At 41.1% G+C, this 20,815-nt stretch overlaps 1 protein-coding gene across 4 annotated transcripts in view; it reads right to left on the bottom strand.

Moving 5' to 3' along the window:
* The window catches only part of MARK3 (microtubule affinity regulating kinase 3), a 60,307-nt gene extending 39,753 nt beyond the window's left edge, over positions 1-20,554 (bottom strand). For 3 of the 4 annotated variants that reach the window (XM_029964170.1, XM_029964171.1, XM_029964172.1), the window contains exons 1-3: positions 11,941-11,978; positions 7,316-7,507; positions 1,438-1,491 (exon numbers count right to left, since the gene is read on the bottom strand). The gene's annotated coding sequence lies outside the window, so the exon portion shown is untranslated. Of the gene's footprint in view, positions 1-1,437; positions 1,492-7,315; positions 7,508-11,940; positions 11,979-20,177 lie in introns of those variants that run through there. The other variant, XM_018082202.3, reaches the window with a different exon arrangement.
* Between the last annotated feature and the right edge of the window lie 261 nt (positions 20,555-20,815).

The following is a 20,815-nucleotide window of genomic DNA, read 5'->3' as shown; positions in this document are numbered from 1 at the left end:
AGGAATCAAAGGACCATCATGCACACTTCCAGCCTGTAGCTTTACCAGCTGAACACCTCTGATTTGTAAAAAGGTTTGCATTGTACCCTGATATGAGATCAAACTCACGTTACAACCCAATCTCAAATAACGGCATTTGAACAATTATGATTTTACATCTTTGCCTGTAAACAAGGCCTCTCTACTTCTCTCTGACCCTTTTTCCCGCGTGCTGACGCCTCCCCTTGGTATCACACAGCTTTTTTTTATCTTTCAAGTGCTTCAAGCATTTAACAACTTTTTCAGCTATTCCAAGTTGCGCAGATCCGACACACAAATCAACTTTATCTAATCCATCATATTACCTAATTTGCATTTTATTTCCACCCTGCTTACCCAGAAACCACCAACAACCTCAGGTATTAAACTGAGAAAAATTCTAAGAAAACTGGAACCACATTATCCACTTTTATTCAGCCTACAGAGTCAGTAGGAAGTTGCTACCTGCTTGGAACACGGACCCTTTCTTCTATAGGTTATTGTTTGCCTCTCAACTAAACCATAAAAGAACTTGTTTGTTTTTCCAATTTACTTCTGCACCATTAATCTTGATAAAAATATCTAGTCACCTGATCTTTTTAGTAATTGCATAAAATACAAATGGGTATATTCTCCAATTTACTCTAGTTACACTACTTCAATTATGGGTATTCTCTTGTTCAAACAGAAATATTGCAAGGAGTTTTTTTATCAAACTACTCAAAAGTAAACAAAAAGCCTTTGACTGCAGTACTTAAAAGGACAAAGTTAGAAAAGTCCCACGTAAAAGTAACATTTAAATCTACTTCCTGCACACACTCCAAACCAGACTGGCTTGCTTGATGAAAGAGCAGGGTTTATCGCTCTGTACTAAAACAGATAAGGCAACACAACTGTAACAGCACATTAAACATTCAAAGCTGGAGGGAAGAAACCAAATAGTCATGCCCCAATTTGTTTCATAAAACTGCATCACCTCTCCTGCAGCAAATCACGTGAAAAGCACAGACTGAAGCCTGGCCTTCAGTCCACAGGCAGTATTTTCAAGGCCAGCTTAAGAGGACAGAACATAAGCTTTGCCTTTCTAAGTTTAACAAAGTGACCGACATGAAGGAGACATGGGGGCACGACACCAAACCAAAAACGTCCTCTCTACAGAGTCAGCTAAGCTTGGGAGACAAAGGAAGTGGCTAATACCACTGTTTTCTCAGTTTACAGCTCTGTACAAGTTCAGCTTGAACAACTGCAGGGCTGTCAAAAATATCTGTTACAAAACTAGTTATTAAATACAGTAGTTCAGATGTGTGCAAGGTATGCAATGCTTCAGATTCTCCAGTACAGGCATTCAGGGTTAATGGAAGGAGGTGGTGAGGAGAAACAAGTTAAAATACAGTTGAAAGATAAAATGCAAAAACATACCTTTTGTAGACTAGTTGGGTTCAGCTGCGTTTTGTCAATTATTTTTATGGCAACCTAAAAGAAGAGTTTGTTATCAGTATTTTCCATAGGAACAACAACACACTATTACAACATGCTCAAATCCAGTAACAGAAATGTAAAACATGAAAATTACATAGAAAACATTTAAGTTCCTTCGGCAAATTATCTACTTGTATTTAAACTAAAAACAGGAGAGAGGAAAAACCCTGGTATTTTAAGCATATTAAGAAGAGAAGTTCACTGAGTCTTTCATTTGACATTAAGTCCATCACAGTTATGACAGTGGAAGCTCCAACACCAGATAGTGCCCCTATAGAGAGCAGTGTGCCTACAGATAATATTTACACAGTATAATTACACAACAGATTACACAGTAGTGACTGGGCACTGGCAGTTTCCAAAAACAAGAGATTTCTGAGCAAATTTAAAGCAATTCCACACAAATTTGGCAGGAACTAAGCTCATCTTTGGAAATTCACTAAATATTTGTGTCAATTTGCTTCCTGATGGATATGAAAAAAAATAAAAAACCCACTGGCTGTAGTACAACAATTTGGGCAAGTTCTTTCCTTTACTGGTTCTCATCTTTTTCAGTAAATACTGCATAGAAATATTAAAGAACAAAATAAAAATGTCACAAAATAAGCAAAATAGAAATTCAGTACCATGGTAACTAGTCAGAACCTGAAGATTTGAAGTAATGAATAGGCAACAGAAATTTCAGTGCAATGCAATTTGGATACTGGATGAGTTAGAACAGGAAATGGGAATCTTTCTAGAATTACATGCCAATTGGTATTTTTCCTTTCTAAATTAAAGACTACACATTCCAGAAGAAGCTCCACAGAAGCCAAGGAGATGGTGCCTCTCAAAGAAGCAAGATGCTGCAACTCAGCTGATTATAATACCTCACTGGTGCAAAGCAAGGGCTTCCAACTCCCCTTCAATTTTTGGCTCAAACAGTACATGCTGCTCCTTCCCAAGCCACAGCTCCCATTTCCCTGAGTTGCTTCATGCTATCTTTGCTCCTCATTAACTTGGGATCAGCACCATATGGAATAAAGAATATCTTACATCAAAGCAAATCCATATCCCTACATTCAAGTGCAAAAACACAGGGATGGATCATCATGATGGAGAGGGTAAGAGGGGAACAGTGTTCAACTCTTGGGTGCATCATGGAATTATATAATGCATATGATGTTTTCTGAAACTGATATTCAAGACTTATTTTGGGTCCTTCTAGATGTAAGATATGAAGAGACATAGCCAAGTAGCCACCTCAGAATACTTTTACTTTGGGGAGTATTTTCTTCTAAGGCAGGCTACTGATATTAAAGATCACTGTTTCCTGAGGCAAAATTCCATTGCAAACCTTGAGAAATCACTTCAAAAATACAAACACAGGAGAGAAACACATTAAGCAATAGGTATTTTTATATTAGCAGTTGTGTACGAAACCATGAAAGATTTTTATCTCTACTTTTATGCCTGTTGTTAACTTTCTGACAATAGTTCAAAGTTATTAACTTCCTGCAATCTCTTATAAATCCATGCTGGATGTTGAGTGACCCCTACTTTTGTCAACAGCAGATAATGTTATCTGAAAGTGACCTTGTGTCCCAAGACTACCCATGTCACAGAAGATAGCTGTTCACTTGTTAAGTGCATTCCACTCAGAAAAAGTTCATTTGTGTTCTGGGCTGTACCATTCTGGTCAATCTTAAAAGATATAAACTCTGAATTTCAACCCACGAAGTCTTAAGGTAGTGGGTTTCTGCATAACCATCTCACCTCCCTCGCTCTGCACTGGTGCCAGACGATCAGAAGAGGTCTCTGACACTGTCAAACAAATTCAGCCCTGGAGATATAGGGAAGGTACACACCTCAGTTTTCCAAAAGACAGATTCTCAGGCCTGTTCACTGCACTAATTATAGCCTTAAAGGCAGGGTGAGTTTAGAGAATTCCTATCCATATGAACACTAAGAGTACAATGTGTTAACATGGACTCTGAGAGCTTGAATCCATCATCAGAACAGGGAGCAACTTCAGGTGCCTTGATAAGGTCTCCAAACCACAGGCAATGGGAGCGTGCCCTCAAGAATAGCTCTGATGAGCCAGAGGAAGAAAATCCTCCATTGTACTAAGCACAGTTAATAAAACATCAAAGTGCCTTCCAAAGTAGAAACTTTTCTCTCTTTACATGACGTGAATCTGGAACAGTTTCAAATACTGTGTGCTATGGCCAACACTGGAGGAATGCAAGTCCACCTACACTATTACACTGCTGCATTAGCCATGATATTCTGCGTGAAATTGTTAGTAGAATTAAAATTAACTTTGCTTTCACCATTCACAATAACACAACTAAAAAAATTCCTCCTACATGATTTGAATGAGGGAGTTAAAGCAATCAGAAGTTGGGAACACTGAGCAAATTGACTAAGCTGCTACCATTCAGAATGTTTTCCCCCTCTCAAATTTCACTTTTTCCAAGAGAAGAACGGAAAGAAGATGACAATAGATTCCTTGGAGTCAGACTTGGATCCTGAAAGAATTCTGCCTCACTGGGAAACTTCAACTCCCTGGCTATTAACTGAACACATGTCTTTAATGAACAGAAGGATCCATAATAATTTTGGCCACTCAGTAACAGCAAAAGGTAGTTTTATCTTTTAGATTAATTTTGGCAAGTATGGGAAACTTGTCAGAGGAAACACCCTTTGATAAAACTACAACAGAAAATACATGGATTACAGTCAAAGAGTGAACAAAAGCAGATTGACAACGAAGATTCGTGGTTTGGAAAGGGCAGACAGACTACAAATAACACTATCCCAGGCAGAGGATCTCAAAGGAGAGTGTTTCCAAACACCAGTTCTAGTGCAGTGAAGCTCTGTACTGAGCTGAAGGCCACACACTCCTTGCAGGACAATTCAACCCCCTCAAGTTAGGCTGATGTTCTGATCATCCCCTGAAGGGCTCAACATTTCTCCCTTTCTGTAATTTGAGGCTGAGCTCTCATCATGCATCCTGCAGACACACTGAAGATGGAAATGGAAAAGAGTCCTGGAACCTACTCCAGCTGGAAACATGAAATCTGCACCTCAAGCAACAGGAAAATTCACAGGGAAGGACTCCAGATGCAAGGAGATGAGCAACTACCCTAGAAGAATGCTTGAACAAACATCTCCTCCTCCGAGGAGTGACAGAAAAGTGCTGATCTGCTTCAAGACTTGGAAGTTAATCAATGCAAAGATATAAAGAAGGAATTGCCATAAAGTGAAACTGAGTTGGACACTTAAAAGAACATTAAGAACAAAGCCACACAAATAACAAGGAGAAGATAAGTGGGGTTCGAATACAGCAAGGAGACAGCAGAGATGAAAAATCATTAAAGTGTGACTCCCAAAACTAATCACTCTGTAGATTTTGGTACGTAAGATGGAAAAAAGAAAAGGAACAAAGACAGGACAGGTAGCAGGAATGAGTGTGTAAAGCAGGAAATCACAAATTCAGGAAGATGAGTGTCCTCTGGCTAAGGCCACACTGGAATTCTTAAGAGTAGAAAGTCTAAGGAAAAAAAAACAAACCACACATTCTTGCAGCACAGATTTCTACCATCTACCAAGAAAATGGCAGAGCAAGATTTAGAAATGATCAGACAACTTTTTTTTCTCCAATTTCCTGTAAAAATTCTTGAGCTCAAATTTACCAGGAAAAAACCAGGGAAACAGACAGAAGGGTTAAATGCAACATATTTTCCTATAGTTAATTGTGCCCTATGGAAAACCACAAGATATGACTACCTGGACTATTGTAAAGCCTCATCTAGGAGCATGCATGGAAATTTTTGAACTAGATAAGCTGAAAAGGGCACAGAGCTTTTTTTTTCCTAAAAAGATGGCTAAAGAGATATCAGGTTGGAAATAAATGAGTAAGAGTTTTTCAAGGGCAAGACTTGGGACCAATCTTGTTTAATATCTGTATCAGTGGCCTTGGCACAGGATGTCAAACCATAATGATTAAGTCTGCTGAAGGAGTTAAGAGGCACCATCAAATACAATGGAAAACTGATTTAAACAACCTTGGAGATGAGTTAGCAATGAAAGCGAGATTCAACAAAGTACAAGGTGGTGTTAATCACAAGCAAAACCCATCAATTTAACAGCCATAAAAAAGGTTACCACAACCTAAGGATTCATCAGATAAAGACTTCTGTAAGGGCAAGGGTGAAGTAATGACATTGGGGAAATTGCTATCCAGAACATTGTGAACAATTCTGGTCATAGACATCTAAAACATGTATTTATTATCAACACTGTGCAGTTCATCTAGCAAGAAGACAAACTTTACTCATTTCCCCCTTAAGAAAAAAAAAAAGTTTAAAATACCTTGAAGATATTCCTATAAAACTAGCTTAATTGTTCCCTTCTCAGGAATGACACTCATTCTAGGTAACCAGGACCAACGGCCACATCCTGGAAAGTATTTATGCTCTGAATTGACTGAATGACATCAATTCTATGAGAGTTAAAGAAAACTAGTACTCAAATCTTTCCAAATTCAGACAAAAATTTTACACTGTCACATTTATATGCTGAAATTTCAAACAAAAATAATGAACCAGAGTTCATTCAACAGTTACGTGCATATAAAGGAAAATGTACTTCAGTTTTTGCAAAGTGTGTCACATGACACCTTATCTCCAAGTTCTATACCTATAATAATAGCAAAGAAATACTAACCAAGTACTAGGCATGTCCCATTTTAAGTATCAGTAGAAATAGGAGGGAACTTAAAAGGAAAGCAATTAACCAAAAGCTTTCTCTACAAATGAACACTGACTTTAACATCAGAAGACAATTGGAACTGTCAGCTTACAAAAAAAAAATTAAAAAATCCCTCTCAACAGCTCTTTCAAAACCATGTCCCTCTTTTCTTCCTAGTGCTACTGAACTCCATATTAGCTCAGAAGAGAGAAATTCCCTTAAAGCACTGTAGTCAGCCACACAGCTTTCTGTAAAAGTCCTTGCTGGTACCAGTAAACGTTTACTTCATGAGACAGGTTTCGCAAGAAAAGGTCAGCAAGGTGTTTCTCCCTCTTTTAGTACTTAAGAGTTGCTATTAATAAAACAGCACCTAGAAACACCTTCTTGTAACAAGCAAACAGGACTATAGCTCACCAAATCAGAAGCACCATTAAGTGCAAGTGGTTAATTACACTGCAATGACATGCAGAAACTAATTATGGAGCTGAGTTAGACACTATGAGGAGATACCAGAGAAAGCTTGTCTATGCCACACACACTGAGTGAGACACAAACTGTCTCTGAACAAACTGGAGCATCTTCCCAAAGCTGCCCAGCACTACAGACACCAGCAGAACCCTGGGAGGCACATTGCTTTGGCAAGAAAATACTGCATTTGGGCTACTTGCACCGTAATCAGGATGATATTTAGTTCTCATTCCTGACTTCCCCTTCAATATAGCCCTGCACTGTGCAGCACAGAGACACCAAGAGGCAGTCTTTCCAGCAAGCTTTTTTAGTTGCTGTATATTGATCTCTTTTTTGAAAATGGAGGATGTAGCCAAGAATAGTAGTAGCAAACTTTAACACAATTCAGCTGAACAGGGACTTATGAAAAATAGAAATATAAGACACCATTTTCAAGAGAAATGGTTTTGTAATCATTACTAAAAATTACAGTTCTCAATTTCTACTTTTTTTCTATATCAGCAGCACTATCTCTAGTAAAATGTGCTCTATGTTCACAGACTTAATATGATTTTAATTCTCAGAGAACCTGCACACCTACAGCAATTCACTGCTGTTTACACCCGTAACACTTTACCTCTCTGCCAGTTAGGATGTGCCTTGCCAGTTTCACTTTTGCAAAGTTCCCCTTTCCAATGGTTTTAAGGAGTCTGTAATTTCCAATGTGCGGCTGCTCATCCGCGCAGGAGGCTATGGAGTTCCTGCAGCGAGCTCCAGAGCGCCCAGTTCGGGAGGAAACTTCCTGCCGTCCGTCTCCATGGGACGTGTGCTGCAACAAGAACATACGCAGGTAATAAGGCTGAGAAATACAGACAAAAACCACACCAACGATGAGAAGCACACAGCATTCAAAAGCATTAGCAACGCCTTTGGAGGAACCTTCAAATGATCCAGCTCAAACTTCAGATTCACGCTGAACTTTGCTCTGATGGGGGCAATAAAGAGGTTCCTAGCTCATAACACAATATCCATTTCATCACCTGGTAAAGACCAAGTGGAGCATCACCCAAACTGCAGCAGCAGTTGAGCACTTTTAGGAACTTACATGGATGGCCAAATCAGTTATGAAACATGGAGGTGTTTGATATTATTTCCCATTTGCACTACTGTTCTGACTAGTGTAGGAAAGCCTTTGGAGAGGAAAGACGAAAAAAGCTTAACCAAGAAGAGCACAAAATGTTAACCCTTATTGGGTAACTTAATAGTACTGAAAATATAACAAAAGGGGGGTTTTTCCCCTCTTGCACTATTGTTCCTACAAAACCACATGACTGAAAATACCCAGGATAGCCTGTAGAACAAGGAAAGAAATATGACCTAATGTACAGAAATCTCAGACACTGACAGGCTGAGAACCAGTTACAGTGATCTGAGACACTGTCTGCCTTTCATTCAGTTTCCCAGAACAGCTATTAATTGCAGAAATAAATGGGTATATATAATACCTATAATAATCTTTATTCATTAAATCACATGGCTAAAATTAAAGTATTTTTTAATTTCCTGACAGCCTGTTTATGAAAGAGCAGGTCCCCTTATGTTCTTAAATCATGGTTGAGGCCTATACACCAACCTCACTAATTAAAGTATTAGAAATGCTCAGCATCCTGCAAATGTGGAGCAAATACCTGCCTCCACCGCAGATGACGCAATAAATTTACAGTCAACCCAGAAACCCCAGATCTTGCTCTTCTACTACTCCTCCTCTTGCTGAAACCCAATGGGGACAACCAAGGAACTGGCATACAGAAACATTTAGTCTGAAAATCATTGTAGCACGAAGATGAGATCATACCTCAAGAGCTAACAACCATGGTACAGGCACAAATGAACAAATCCATGCTTGCATGACACTTGGCAAGTTCACACTCTATTTAATAACCTGATGTAACCTTGTGACCATATACTCTGGCATCTTAGGTTCCTTGGTTTGTTAACTTGAGTGCAACAGCTGTGATCAAATTACTTTTAAAAACACATTCATTTCATCCAAGAAGTACTACTGATAGAAGTCTACAGCAACTCTTGGAAAACTGTTTAAACAGTTACTGTTTTAAAAAACACACACACTGTGGTGCATATAAAGTTTTAGTATCAATCTGGCTTTAGCTTCCTTACTGCCCTGGCTGCTACATTGCCACCAGATTTGTACTTCCCATATAGGTACTTATTTTCTATGACCACAATACCCCTTCACTTTAATAAGTGATAGGTATATTGAGCTCCCTAAACATGCTGCTGTAAAAATGATTAAAGACAAGGAAATTTTTCCTGTACTTGCATTCAGAACTCTCTGTTTTTCAAATATATTTTTGTGGAGCTTATGCTAGAGATGGACATGCCATACCTACAGTAGGTGCACTAGGACTAAACACAGAGACTGCACTTTTTGTTCAACACTCCACTGATTTTACACGGACAGAACCAACCCTCTTGGCAGAAAACCAGCTATAACTGACCACCCAACACTGACCCTAACTCTTTTTAGGAGTTATTTGCTTCCTATTCCCTTACCACAACATGACTTTCATTCCTGGATCCTTACATGCATGACTGCACATTTACCTGAAGTGAAACACAGAGTTTCCTTTCATGTAGGATATTAGATGTTCCTGATGATTTGCCCATCCTGCTCTATTTCATATTCTAGCAATCTGTATCCTAGTTTTCAGGAGCAAGAGTAAACATTCCTTCTCAACCACTAATAACTGGCACAAGAACAAGAAGCACACCTGTAACAATATCCAGTAAAAATTCCAAGTCTTGATAACAATTCAATGTTCTCAATAATATTTTGAGACCTACAACAATTGGGTGTTTATCAATCAGTAATTCTCAAGGAGAGGAAGAACAAGAGCAGTCACCAGCTGAAGGAACTACTAAAGTCAGTGAAATCCTGTATCAACAATTTCAGTATTTTGCACGTCCTTAATGTCAGGCTGGTGCTGGTTGTTCAGGCCATCTTAGTCACTCCTGTGTGTACTAGCAATGCCATGCCGATCCCCTACACTCCCCTAAACTTTGACTTCTAACAAACCTTGCAACACATATTGCAGAGAACTTCCCTGTCAGCTCCTTTCGTACCTTCTAGTATCAAATTATTCAGACCAGCTAGAAAAAAGCAGCAACTGCTGATGCTAGATGCCAACATCCTCCTGCATTGCTGCCTGTGTTGCTCACGGTCTAGGATGTTCCATATGGGGCCACGAGGGTATTTCTTGGATATATTAGAGGAAGGCTCGTTTCAGTTCAAGTACAGCATCCCAGGAATACAACTGTACTACTTACACTGCACTACACTGAGTTGATAACTCGTCAGAAAAAGGAGTGTATCAGAATTATTCAGACTAAAGCCCTTCCACACCCGGGCACTTGGCACAGGTGCAGGAGCTGACTTCAGCAGGAGCCAGCCTGCCTCCCAGCAGGGCTTGTTAGCTTAGGCTCTCCAGCAGACAGATTCAACAAATAGGTTGCTTTTGAACCACACAACTGACTCTCGAAACAGAGTATCTACATCTGCACTGTCTTGTGCTTGAATAGTCCCGAGCTAGCCCACGAGGCAGTTGAGATGTGGGCATCAGGTAGCACATATTCCCAACCCAGAGAACCTGTGTGCAAGTTATTCAGAACTGATCTTACTCATATCCTACTTAATATAAACAATATCAGGTCAAAGAAAGATTGTTATACTAACAAAGGCTATTCCACATAGTAAACCACCCAGTTAATACATCTTGAGACCTTCACTGTCCTCTGTTGAGAAATGACTTCTTGTGACCTATCATTTTTCTTTTCCATGCTTCCTAGCTTTGCACTCAAAGGGTGGAATTAACAGCTGTGAACTCATTTGGACTAGCTCTGATAAACTGAACACAGTCTCCTTGTATGGAGGTTTGCATTTCCACCCTAACCCAGATTATTTCTTTTCAAGAATATGACCTTTTTGAGCTGTGGTTTTTGAGTATCAAGCTGTGCGTTCCCAAGCAGTTCAGTTCTCTCCAACTGACTTGTTCATAGCTGTGTTTCACCCTGTAGAAATCCAGCCATTTGCAACCGTATCTAATTTGGACTTTATTTCACTTCACATGAATAAATCTATCAGCAAGTCCTCCTTCTTTCAGATATATTACTATATTGAACAGAACCCAAGCTTTCTAAAAACCACAGAAAACAGATTCTCCATTTCAACATGGCTTTTCTTTTGCATATGGAAATGAAGGAAGAACATAAACTCAAAACTGAATGTGTGTGTTTCTCCCAACGAAATAATTTTCAAGAAGCTGTGACAGGTAGATGGGAAGCTAAATGGTGTAGGCACAAAGCAAAATACAGGTGGGTCCAGGAAAACTTCAAATCACACATTGGCTTGTTTAGCATGTGGCTGTACTCGGGTACTTCCCCAGGTGGTTTCCTCAGCAAACAGATTAACAGCGGCACTCTCGGCCTGGAGAAATAGTAACAGCATCCTCTGCTCTCCAAGTTGAGATGCAGGTCATTTGTCTTTTCCCAGGTAGACTCTCAGCTCTGCTGATTTTGCCTCCCTCACCACACTGACTCCCAAAAACTCTGTTCAATTTCGGCTTCTTTCCCAAGTTCACATTTATATGGCTTCAAGAAGACGTGGGGTTTGTCTTAAAAACATAACATTTAAAACAAGCATGTGTTTATTTGTAATAAGTTTCCATAGATTGTGGTAGGTGAGCTGTATCTCCCGGAGGTGTGTTCTGCATAAGAATAACACTCGCTGATGACACCACAGCTGAGTGATTCCCAAAATATCTGTCTTTACATAAAGCAAGACCATTATGCTGTAGATGGAGGACTAAATCAAGGAGACTGGGTACTTTGTGCAACTTCAGGCTACCCAGTCACCGCCTCTTTTAAGAGAAAAGTCCCCTGAAATCCACTTACGACAAGACCGCACTTTCTTCCTCATCTTGGAGTGCATCAGGTTTCATTTCAAGGTCTTTGAAATACTTTAAAGGTTTGTGTTTTTTTTTCTTGCACTATCCATTTTCAAGCCAACACGACAACCTTTCTCATAAAAACAAAACATTCTCCTCCCCGCCTCCCAACTCCACCCTGTTATTACTCAAGCCAGAAGGAAACGGGAGTAAAACATCTGCATTTGTGGGAGCCCTTACTGCAAGGGAGGGACTGAACCTAAGACCAACTACATTTGGAACACAACACAGAACCCACCTTTTCGCAAAAGCCTTCCCCCAATGATGAGCCGACATCCTTTCATAGCCAGAAAATGATTAGCATGAAGAGAAAGAAAAAGAAAAGGAAAAAAAGTAAAAAAGCAAATGACGTATGAAGGTGTCGACAACTGAAATCTTTTCGGTAGATGTTAAGTTTATCCAGTATCTGCATGATTTCAGGTATCTTAATGTTCAGAGCACTAGAAACACACAGGGCAGAGGATGACTAGTATCAAAGTTCTTGAACTGCGTAAGAAGATGCCAACAGTTGAGAAAAACCTGAAAGAGACAGAATCTGATATCCATTTGAAGAGCTGAAAAACAGTAAGAAATCAGAGTATCCAAGACCTGCAAAAATCCATGTTTATTTACAGAAAGTAGGGAACACTTTCTAAAACAGGGGAGACAAATGGCATCAACTATTTTTTTTAAAGCATTTTTAATACGATAGTGGAAATTTACCTTCTCATCAGCCAAAATGAACTAATAAAATTTAGTCTTAAAAAAATCTCTAGGAATGCTTATTACCTTAGCTGTTACCTCACCTCTGTATGAAATACTACAAAGTGATATTATAAAATTTCTTGGAAAGCTGTCAGACTAGTAACAATCACGACAGTCTCATTCAATTCAGCATTTTTAATTATAGTAAGAAAAAACTGTACTTAAAACCTATACTTTACAGTGTTAATAATATTAGCATCCCAGGACATGATGAAAATTTGAGACACTAAATTGCTTCATTACCTTAGCCTGGGCACACAGTATATAAATACATGGTAATTTCTGGCTGTGCACTCCCCAACAACACTCTTATTTCTAGAAAATCTTACCAGGAAAACATACCATAGTTCTTTAAAAATTAAAAAATATTTTAAATTAAAGATGCAAAGACAAAATTTCACTACAGCCCTTCCTAACAACATGTTGAATTTTACTTCCCATTTATCATTAAAGTCTTTAAGAACACATAGATTGCTGAGTACTACTCATTGTAAGAGAAAAAAGGTAGCCTTAAGGATATTCACAGAGGTAGCATCTTTTTGAGCAGAGATATCCCTGAAACAGAACAGCAGGGCACCCTGTAACTGCTGACGAAGGAATTCTACTGGAAAGTTAAAACAGAGACTTACATTTCTGGCAACCACCAAGAGGTGTCACAGCAAACACTCAACCACAATTGTTTATATACCAGTTACTGCTCTGGGAATCCCTAAGTCAACCTATACTATAAAATACTGCATTATTTTCCTAGATGATAAAACAGGAACCCATAAAAGGAAAAGATGGCTTGTACTTGTCCTGATTTTACTTCCCTCCTACCACTGACCGGGGCACGAATCAGGACATGGAGCAAGGTGGATTTTGTCAGACCCAGTATGCATATGATGTCTGCATAACCAATTATTTGGTTCCAGCACATATAATTAAAAGGCAGTTTTTAGACTAGCTTGCTACATAATCAATCTTAAGGGTAAACAGTCATGGCTTCCATCTCACAAAATTTTAAATGTTCTCCCACAAAGAAAAGTGCTACCTGACATGGCACTAAAGTTACCAATCCATGAGGGCAGGCTTAATCACTGAAGTGGGCAACAGCCCTACCATTATGGATGCTATGATTGAGTGGAACAACTGAAAGGGTCAGAATTCAGCAAGGGAGACAACAGAAATATAACACAGATGTTAAGGGAGAGAAAACAACAATTTGGATGTTCCATTGTCAAAAGGGGAAGGTTTTATCGTGCCCATCATAGTATTAATTAATGTAACTGGTATGACACTTCATGAAAACAAGTGGTTGGTTTAATTAGGTCATATCTATCAAACAACCAGTTTAAAGGGAGAACCTGAAGAGTAAATAGTCTTTAGCACACATAAACTATACCTCTTTGACACACATCCCTACTTCTTCCAAACTTCAGCGAGAAAGGCGAAATAAAGGAGAAAACCAGGAGTAGCACTCAGGACACAACAGCTCCAGCTCGTACCGAGCAGCCTGATGAAGACGGACAGGATGGACACAGGACACTTCCACCTGGCAGAGGGAGCACTGCTACCCAAAGCAACACTTCCACACTCACAATTCCAGCCACTGACCAGTGGTGGAACTGCAGTGGGAATTGCTAGTGACAAGTGCCCCACTGCCCCGAAGATCAGAGTGGGACAGTGCCAACAGCCAAGCACTAAGCCTTCAGTGAAGGAAGGATGTTCCCCTTTGCAGACATAGAGGGCCCTTTCCATGTACAACCACTACAGACTCTGAGACATGTTCGACATCATTTGGTTCATACTCTATACAGCATATGAAAGAGAGTGAATCTGTAATTCCATGATTAGCACTGAACAACACAACAGTGAAGAAATCCTGCTTATATAATCAAAAAGATAAGTCTGGTGCTGGTTAGAAAAGCTCTTTAAAAGCTCTTTTGTTGCTTCACATTATCAAGATCTGACATTCATCATATCTTTCCAGCCAAAAGTTTCTTTACTGCTGATTAAAATGGATATTTATTGACATCAGCCTGGGGAATAATAGCTGAAGAGCCAACCATATTCTGTTCTTCATCAATAATACTGCCAACTAAGTTGTTTCCAGAATCATCACTGTCAGTAATTACATCCTAAACAAAACAAAAAAACAACAACAAAAAACCCAACCCCCCTCCCAAAAAAAACCAACCAAAACCCAACAAAAAACCAAACCCAAACCCTCACAGTTGGTTTTCAAAGACTACATTGAGCTTGAAGATAGAAAACTTTGTTCAGGCTTTAACCCTGCAGGAACGAATTTTATTTGAAAGTCAATTTCTGTTTATATGTGTATATATACACACACACAGAACTCAAAAACCTGCTCTTTATGGGCCAAAAATTTGTCTTAACCTAAGGGTTTCATCCAAGAGACTGACTGGAGCACTACACAGGTACACTCACTATCTTTCAGGTTTATATTTTAAGAGCAGTAAGCATCTATTTATCATATTTTCTAAAGATTTTTAGTGGCAGATGATCTCCACACTAAGAAGAGCCAACCTTGATAAGCCATGAGCCTAAAAAAAAAAAAGGTGACCTCCCTTTTTGATCTGGCTGACTTCCATGAGGCAGCATTACTTGACTGAGAAGAAGAGGAAGTTGCAGACACATGCTACTTATATATCATATGAAATGGAGATCTGGGCAGACAAATGCCTCCACTCTTAGAATTCCTCTGACTTGAGTCACCTGAGACATGTTGTCAACAGGAACTGTCCGCTTACATCAACATGAATATGTCTTTTGACTAGAACTAAAATGGAGAACTGAGCAGGTAAGCATACCAGGTGAGTGGGTAAGAAGGCCTAGGAAATACCACGTTTCCTTTTGTGTATCTTCTTTCAATAATTTCTGTAGTTGTGTTCTGTTTTTCAGATTGCTAATTCTAAGGTCACCATTAAAGTCACATTCAGTGGTGCTAATGAACTAAGTCTGACTTTTTAACAACCTCTTGTAGCCTAGCTATTCCGAGTTACTGAAATAATGGGAAAAAGGGAAGGGGAAAAAAAAGATTTTTCCAGGAGCAAAACACCACAATTTGTGAAAGATGTATCACTGTACTTGTATACCTGCCTGTAGTTGTAGAACAGCACCCTAGGGCTAAGGTAACTCGAGTTGTGCCACAACTGCTTTAATTTAAACCAAAACAAAAATAGCAAGAAGCATTTCTAACCCTCCCCACCTGAACTGGACACTCCCATCCTCCTCTCCGTCAGTTATTTGCAGCCACACAGAATGGGGATAAACCCACTTTTCTAAAGGGTTTATTTCAGTCAGATCAGAGCTGACCAGACCCGTCACGCAGCCCCACAGTAATTAGTGCCGGCACAAACGGCGGGTGGGAAGAGGCAGCTGAGACTGATGCCCCCATCAGCCTCCCATCAGCTCGAGCTGACTGAAACCAAGCCATTAAACACCTCAGCACCTCAGCACGGGCTGTTTAGCGCAGCCAAAGAATGAAACTGCCCACTTTAAAATGTGAAAACACTAGCAGCCAGTGACTCCAAACGTCACACAACCCCACTAGGTATTTTTTGAGTACAAACACAGTACCAGGCCTACCAGGCACTAAGAAATGCACAAAAAAAAAAAAAAAAAAAAGAGCATTTTTCTGGTCTGTGAAAGGTTGGAACTAAAAAAAACACATCCCAGGTGAATTCCTAAAATATTTTTTGTTTCTAGTTATTTTGCCACCTCCACCTGATTTAATTCAAACCAGAACATTTGTTACAACTGGTGAAAAATATGGAAGAATGCAGATGGTCCTGCAGAAGAAAATCTATCAGAACTTTTGGCCACAGAAACACTTCCCTCCTCAGCCCCTTCTTTAAAAAACCCCACAGGATTTCATGCTATGGAAGAAAGCATTCCGATTACAGATCTATTTGTAATAGGAGAAGACTGATAAATAATATATAGAACAATGCAAGCTTGCATATTGTCTGCAAATGCTCTAATGCACTTCATAGTTAATTGGTAATAAACCAAGACATACTGCACTAACCTTCACAGTATCTTAAAATTACATTTTTGTACCTAATACCACCTTTACTAAACCTTTTTAAATTTAAAAAAAAAAAAGATGATACTTCTGCTACACAGAATCCTTTTGTATAGTCTTGTGCAAGCACAGTTGCCATCATGCTGGCATTTTTCAATAGCAAATTTTTCACATTAGGCACAGTCATGGAGATAAGAGTATATTTTAGTCTTGCTTTTCCTTAAATTACCTAAATTTTTAATTCAGATTGGCCTGCAGAATTAACACATTCAAAGCAGTTACCTTTTCTTCCCCCCAAAAACACAGCTGTGCAATGAACATGAAGGTTTTAATTAAAATGTTTAGTCCAAGATTTTTCTTTTCTATTTCACACTCCTAAAAAAAAAAAATCTTCCAACCTCCATAGAACCTGTAGTTCCTTGTTTCTATCTATAGTTTGCTATCATCTTCCCACTCTCTGAATATTTTTTTTAATGAATAGTTGTCCTACTCCTCACAATCTTGCTCCTTCTGCTCCTATTTGTCACTGGTTGTCCTCCATCCTGCCACATGCACATTCCTCTGTGTCTCTTCTTATCTTTTGTTTTCCACCATCTATTTTCCTTTCCCATTGTGTTTCCACACTTCTCCTCCATCTTCTCTCCCTTCCTTCTCATCACTAGTAGCACAGGTTTACTCATTCTTCTGTCATTTAAAGTCCTTCTTCTGCATGTACCCTGTCTCCCAGATTTGGATGAAGAAGGTCTCTGCTCTCTCTCGTGCTTTTCCTCTCACATGCAGGACATATTTCTGAGGAAGACAGAAAAGATCTGATCCTCTCATGCACTTCTGCCCCTAAGCAGCTGGCAGCCACTGCTGCACAAGACATGGCTCCAGAGGAGCTGCTCTATCTCTGCGGTGAGAAGCCAGCTCATCGCAGGCCAACAGCCAGCTTCCAACTGTCCAAGTGTGAAGTTCCTATGATCACAGATCATCTGGGATGCCTTTCCTCTCAAAACCAGGTGACTTGGAGCCAAATTCTTTAATCTCAAAGGCACTAAAGGCTTGATAGCTCTGAGTAGCTTTTGGGGAAAGTCACTGTGACAATATTTCCACTTCAGCAGTACATGTCTTGATAAAAAGCCTTAGAAAGAAAAAAAAAAAAATCAAGTACTGACAATTAGACCTTTCTTATTCAACAGAAGTTGCCAACTGCTGAACGTGGTTAACTGCAAGCACAGACAATGATAATTTACACTCACTGTCATTCTGGAGGCTAACTTCATTTTCAAAATTGCAAGTATAGGCACGGATAAGCTATGATCAGCATGCTTCAATCATATCCAACACCAGCCAAGCCTTTGTCAGCAGTGGTAGCCTTCCAAGCAGAGAGAAGGCACTAATGGGGTCCACAACCATAGCCCAAAGGCTAGCTGAATACCTTGGCACCTCTTAAGCCTCTTCAAAGAGTCCTCTGAATATTAACCAATTAGACTTCTCTTATGTGAAAGAGAACCAAGGGCTCAATTTACCTGCCAACACAACATGCTCGGATTTCGGGTGGATGAACAGTTAGCTAAGTACCAAAATCATCGCATTTGATATCAAAAAAGACCTGGCCTGTTCCCAGCTGTAGGGGTAATTCAGACAGACTAAATGTCAGATTTAAACTTACTTTTAAGCAAGGCTGAACAGCATACGGTTTAGAAAATTTCTAGATAGCTGATGCCCACGATAATCTGGGAGAGCTTCCTGAGGGATATGCTATTGTATTAGTGGATTTGGTGAGTACTGGGATTAATCACTCCCTGTCAATATCACTACCTACAGGTATTTCTGTGGTCACCAGCACAGACTACAGCACTTGAAAAATATGCCTTAACCTAAACCTAAGGCAGTTCATCTGCAAACAAGACAATCCATGGATGTTAAATTATGAAGATTACTAAAGAGAAGTGTTAGACCAATATTTTGAAGTGAGAACAAGGTGCCTTAAGTGGAAGACATGTAAAAATCTAACTTCAAGTGCTAGAACACACAGCTTGTGAATAATTATGTTTCCTCGAGCACATATTAAGTCTTTCCACCATTAGATTATCCACACTAGAGTTTGAATTAACTGGGGAATCTCATCTGAACGCTCTCTAAAATGATTTACTGTGTGGCCTACACACACACACACACACACACAGAGCTTGAAAACCTCAGTCAGGTCTGCTTACAGACTAAAACAATTATCTAAATAAACTCTGTATAGTATTTTGTAGAGTATGTTTCAACTTCAACTCTCCCCATGGCATAGGAAGGGCCGCATAATATTTTAATTATTTTCTTCCACAAGACAGGAAGCTCATTGAGATTTTACAGCCAAATATGCCTAGTTGGCTTTTTGCTCAATACAGCCCTTAGCCTGCAGGTTGCATGTAATGCTAAAACAAATAAAGATCACAGAAGTTAGAAGTGCCTATTATGTCAATAAAATCTAAATCCCTAGTAATGCAGTAATTGTTCCATGCAGCATGTTTTCTAATGCTTTGTCTGGTCTTGTTTTAAACAATGGGGCTACCATCACTTTTCTCGGACTATTTATGGTCTGGAACAATCCAACAGTTTTTCCTGATCTTTAACCAAAGTTTCCACCTTTTATGCCAGTCCAAAACATAAAAGCCTGTCCAAAAAAAAAAAAAAGCCTCCTCTGTCAAGCTTAGCATCTGCCTTGTAAAGAATATCACATAGCCTTTACAGAAAGCTGAACACAAAGTTCACCAATCTACTCATTTTAGACTACAGTGAGTGACAACTCCCTTCTGTTTATCATTTGGGGACATGTCAGAGCCTATGCAGAAAAAATGGTTAGACAGGATACACCAGGATCAAGTAAGTCTTAACTTGGAAGAAATACAGTTCCTATCTGCAGAAAGGGAGTCTCCTTACTGAGCTTCGTTTGTGGCTATATGCTTATGTGGTAGGACTACTTTTTTTTTTATTCTTCCTTTAGCATAGGACCTCTGTGATCGTTAATATATTGCCTGATTTAATCTTGTAAATAAAGCGTCAAGTCCTAAACCTTGGCTTTGTCAAGGTAAAAAAATAAAAAAAAAAAAGGGGGTGAGGGGGAAGGGAAGGAAAAGGCTCCCTTGTGCGGAGGGTAATTCCAATAAAGAAAACCTTTTAATGTCATCTGAACAGGTGACTAGCCTAACAGCGTCATTACCACCGAGAACCCTGCAAATTAAGCAGGGAAGAGGCCTATTATCTAGGTCACCTAGCCCACCCCTACCCGAGCTGAATTATTCCCATCTGTTTACCAGAGGTTTATTCGGCTGCTTTAGCAGCAAGTTTGCACATGAGGAGAAGGCAGCAGCCCCCCAGGACCCCGCTCCCCACCGCCGATCCCCGTTACCGACATAACCAACCCGATCCCCGCCACCCGGAGACACTCGAATAGCGGAGAGTGAATTAAAGAGGGGACACTGGGGTTGAGGCGGGAGGGGGGGGAGGGATGCCCGCAAATGCCACGGAACAGGCGAACCGCGCTGCGGAAAGGGTTAAAAAATAATCGATTCCGAATAAATCGTTGATCTGGGCAGCGCACAGGCGGCGGGAGGTTCCTGACAGCGCCCCGCGGGGCGATGCCCCCCGGGCGGGCGGGCGCGGTGGCGGGGCCGGGCGGGTGCGGGGTGCGTGGCAGAGGGTCCCCCGCGGCCGCGGTATCACACGTTTCTCGGTGTCGCGCTCGTTCACCGTGGGCAATGGAGTCCGAGTGGACATTTTCCCTCACTCGGGCGGCCGCGGCGGCGGCGCGCACAGACACACACACGGGGCCCGGGCTGCGCGTCTGCTCCGAGATGGTGGTCGCAGGGAGCCACCATGAAGGACAAGGTGCCTGGCGGGGGGGCGGCGTCGCGTCGGTGCCCCCCCACTAGATCCTCCTCGGGGAGCGGAGCGGCCTCGCCCCCTCCGAGTCCTGCGGGCTCATCCTACAGCCGGGGTCCGCGGGGGTCAGCAGCGGGAAGGGGGGTGCCTCATCCAGCGGGGAGGAGATGCAGCCGGGGAAAGGGATGGAGCCGAGGGAAGGGAGGCGGGCGAGGGAGCGGCTGCCGAGGGGAGGGGGTGAGCCGCAGGGCGGCGGGGAAGGAGGCGGCAGCGGGGGCGCCGCAACCACGCGCCGGCTTCTCTTCCGCCGCCGGCCGCGGGGCAACGGCTAGCGCAGGCCCGCCGCCCGGGGGGCTGCCCTCTCCTTCCCCGCCGCGGCCACGCTTCACCGCGCGCGCCGCTCGCATTCGCCGCCCGCCCCAGCTCCAAGACAGGCCGGCGCCCTGCGGGCTGCGGACGCTGGGTGGGTGCCGGGTGGGTC

This window comes from Manacus vitellinus, unplaced genomic scaffold (assembly GCF_001715985.3).
Source record: "Manacus vitellinus isolate BGI_N305 unplaced genomic scaffold, ASM171598v3 scaffold_6_pilon, whole genome shotgun sequence".
Lineage (NCBI taxonomy): Eukaryota > Metazoa > Chordata > Aves > Passeriformes > Pipridae > Manacus > Manacus vitellinus.
The sequence above is the reverse complement of the archived record's forward strand: the minus strand, read 5'-3'. Positions and strand labels throughout refer to the sequence as shown.